Source organism: Puntigrus tetrazona, chromosome 24 (assembly GCF_018831695.1).
Source record: "Puntigrus tetrazona isolate hp1 chromosome 24, ASM1883169v1, whole genome shotgun sequence".
Classification (NCBI taxonomy): Eukaryota; Metazoa; Chordata; class Actinopteri; order Cypriniformes; family Cyprinidae; genus Puntigrus; species Puntigrus tetrazona.
In genome coordinates this window covers 10875899-10879980 of record NC_056722.1, presented here as the reverse complement: position 1 = coordinate 10879980, position 4082 = coordinate 10875899, and the positions used below count along the sequence as shown (strand labels likewise).

The following is a 4082-nucleotide window of genomic DNA, read 5'->3' as shown; positions in this document are numbered from 1 at the left end:
AATGTATTGATTGTACATTTGCAGTGTACTTAAAATCTTAACTTTTATTGCAGATAGTATAATATCAAGAAAATGTAAAGGTTAAGTGTACTTAAAGAACGTAGCGGACAACCGTTTGACCAATTTAACAGTTTTACATTAACACTTTAGATAAATGTTTAACTTTATAGAAGTATTTATTTTGATGTCTCCTAAGACATACTTAATGTACGTGATCATAATGTTGACTGTTATTTAAATTAGATATATTTTTATATCATTAAATCACAACTTTATCATTACGAATGTGTAAATACAATTATATTTAAATATAGCTTTAATATAAATAAGTTAAATAATCATTTAGCAATACACTTTTCTTTTTCTAAAAACAATAGTAAATATTAAAGTATGTATGAAGATGTACAATATGTACATCCTACTTAAGTCAATAAAAAGCCTTCTAAAATGAATATGAGGGCATTACATATTAATGTAATCCGATACATTGTCATTTAATTGCAACTGAGTGTTTTAGAATATTATTACACATTCAGTTTTCACTCAAGTATATTCTTTAGTGCTATTTTTAATAGCATATTTTTGTGTTTTCCACCAGAATACATTTTAATTACAGTTAATCACAACAAGTGAAATGCCATGCATTTATTTATCTACATAGAACACACAAAATACCGTTTACAGTAAGTTATCATTTATTTTTACTGTACATACCAATAAAAATGTAATAAAATTCTCTCTCTTTAGATCATTGGTGCACATAGGTGTTTGAGTTTAGTATATATGTCAACTTCAATAAAATTGTTGGTCACTTTTTTATGTATTTATTCAGATGTCATTTTAATTGTAAAGTGAGACTTGTGGTAAGTAACTGGAAGTGTTTACAGAGCCGAGAAGAGAACTGTTTTAAGATGTAGTGCGCAAGGGCATTCAGACACTATAGTGAGATTCTACAGAAACACACTAAAGCAGCTTCGGACTGCTGATTTCCTTCTTAGCCTTACACAATCTCACTATGAACTGTTCTGAATCATGGCTAATTGTTTTCCTTTGCTCGCTCTCTCTGAGCAAATAGCAGCGGTGCTATTGAAAGCTGCCGCTTCTATCAATAATGGAGGCGTATAAACGATTATAACCTCTAAGTACATATGCGATCTACTCAGACGGTTCAAAATAATAAATCAGAAAGTGATAAAAACAAAGGATGAAAGGATAAAACAAAACTTTCGCATTTTGTGACCCAATTGTCTGTATGTAAAGCGCAAGTGCATTAAAAATCATCGAATGCAAAGCTAGCCGTGCATTCTGGTCATTTGCCAGCATTAACAAATTAAAGCCACTAATGATTTCCGCAGTGCAATATTTGGCCGAACGTGTGTAATGTTTTATATTAATCATTTACGGCTCATTAGCACTAGCTTCCTTCCTGTTTCGGATCAAACACAGAGACAAAATAGTGTGGTAAGATCACGTTATTTGAATGAATTATAGCATTATCCACTGATTACTGAGTATTCAGACAGTTCATGCTATAAGTAGATAATCAACAGCTAGGCAGATTTTTAATGCACGACGTTACTAGTAATGAAGTAACTTTGAGTTGCTTCACTGAAAGCTTATTGTAATACTGTATAAAAAGATCACTGTATTATGGGACATAAAGGGCTGAGCGAGGGCATCATTCTTCAGCTCAAACTCATATTCACAATAAAACATTCATTTGAACGTCCAAAAGCTTGTCATAGGCCCTACTTTCGTCTGTTAAATGTGATTTCCAGTGACAGAACTGCTTAAGTGTATTTGTCAGCTGTCTTACCAGGTGAAAATAAAAACACCGTCTTTGTTTACAACCATGCTTCAGTCTCTTTCAATATAAATAACTTTACTAGCTCATAAATAACTGCCTCTTATTGCTTTTCTGCAAATCACCATCATCAACACACACTGTTTCCCAATACAGAGTACTATAATTAAATACTACTATTATTTATTTGATATTATTTATTGAATAATTGCAATGAACAACAACAACATCCATCAAAAAAGGCCCAACTCAGCCAGCGGCGAACTCCCAAAGAATCACACAACATGTCAAATCATCGTTTTTTAAATACCGTTTTCTTCAAAGCTGCAGTCCGTAAGTTTAGCCTGTTTCTTGTCATCTAAATCCTGTATTAAGTAATCACAGATTCTAGTCTATGTCTCCCAATATATGACCCTAATAAGAGTTTTCACCGTATATTGTCATCTGAACAAGTAAGTAACAAGTCTGCAACCCTTTGTTCTGAGTGAGGAAAAAAGTATTACAATAGATTGCTCTATGAATGGTCACTTAATCCAACAATAGAGAATTATTATAAGGAAACACTGGCTAGTTATGCACTTTCTCAAACATTGATTTTAGATCATTTTAACCCCAAAAAGCTGCAGTCCGTAACTTTTACAAACATATATAAAACACAGATAGGGATCTAAAATATGGAAATGCAGAATAAGGCATCAACATATATTTTAGAAGCACTAAAAACAACCAATACCCTATATACATGTATGCTAATCAGTGAGGAAATGGTCTTTTATAAAGTGTTACTGGACTATATTTTCCCTCATGTGATACTGGATTTATACACCAGTTTGATGGCACGAGGGTGTAAATATACACCGTAATCACCAACGACCCTTTTTTTTTTGTATTTTCCACTTCACTGGTCCGGCATGGATTTTTCTGGACCACGAGTTACGCTCTAAAATACCCGCAAACCATTCTCAGACCGCTGAAATGAACAAAGTTGGACCCGTGTTCAACATTCAACTGACAGCACCTTTGTGGAAAAATGACTGCTTGTCAAAATTGCGCTGACTTTGCAGTACCCAGCATTTTTTCCTGAAAACACCTCGCTAGGAGATTTCTTCTCTCAAATCAGTTCTGGCATACAGAATGCATGCGAGCGTCAGCACACACTTAGTACTCTCACCAACCGCGCGGAGCTAAAAGACACTTCACGCTGAGCGGGAAAGAAATCTGACGATTACATCATGTGCCTCTTTTTCTTTTGACTCCGGCTACTGCTTAATTGCACCTGATTAAATTGATTTCTTCTTCTTGTAAAGGTAATTTGCTGCTGGAGTCGTCTGCTAGGGCCGGAGAAACAAAGTGAGCGAATGAAAATGTGCCGTGCTGTAAATCCACCGTAAAGCTCAGCTGCCCTCCGGCTCAGGACAGACATGAAAGAAATGCAATTATAAATTATTTCAAATGCTTTCAATTTAAAGGTGATCCAGCAATCCTAGTGATACAGAATTGAGATTGATGTCACTGAATTTCAGCTTATGGCATTGTCATTGCTTTTTTTTTTTTTTTTACGTGGTAGCACAATAGTAGTAGCTATATGCTTTTAGTTTCAGTTAGTAAAATACTATGACTTCTTGTCGATGAGTCAGTTATATCATTTCTTGTCACTTTTAACAGTTTGAACTGGCAACTAGTGAGAAAGTGTCTTTTGTCAAAAATGCTAAAAGTTGACTAGTTGTCTTTAAGACATAATTCCACCTTGTGAAGCATTTAAATATGACAAATAAAGACTACAAGACAAAAAAGGTCGAAGCTCATTGTGTTATATAATAAAAATGTATTCTTAAAAAAGGCTGCAAACGTATTTGCTTGTAAAATATTATATAAATATGAATTATTACTCTTTAAATAAATATTTTAACAGTAAAAATACATCAAACACTTCTGGGCCGCTGTTTTTTTGATACATAAATATATACATGTAGAGCCAGTGGATGCATGGGCCCATGTTCCATTGATTTTAGATATCTGTTTCACTGGAGCAAAGACTGATGGAAAACAAGCTTTAAGCACATCTTTTTGAGTCCTATCCAGATGCTGTGCTTCCCCACTATCATCAGCATCACTGGTGCTCTTTGCATAGGAAAAAAAAAAAGATGGACAACAGACAGTCGGATGCAGAAATAAAGTTTTACATTTTATTTAACAGTTACATTTAAATTTTTATGGTTTTAGGTGCCTACTGAAATGAGAAAAAAATAATAATATATATATTTTTTAAATTAATAAG

At 33.7% G+C, this 4082-nt stretch overlaps 2 protein-coding genes across 3 annotated transcripts in view; one reads left to right on the top strand and one right to left on the bottom strand.

Annotated features, from left to right (window-relative positions):
- The window catches only part of dpp6a (dipeptidyl-peptidase 6a), a 343738-nt gene that overhangs the window by 130268 nt on the left and 209388 nt on the right, over window positions 1–4082 (top strand). The gene's annotated exons all lie outside the window — the stretch shown is intronic.
- Window positions 1–4082, bottom strand: part of LOC122329814 (dipeptidyl aminopeptidase-like protein 6) — a 34637-nt gene that overhangs the window by 29692 nt on the left and 863 nt on the right. The window lies entirely within an intron of this gene.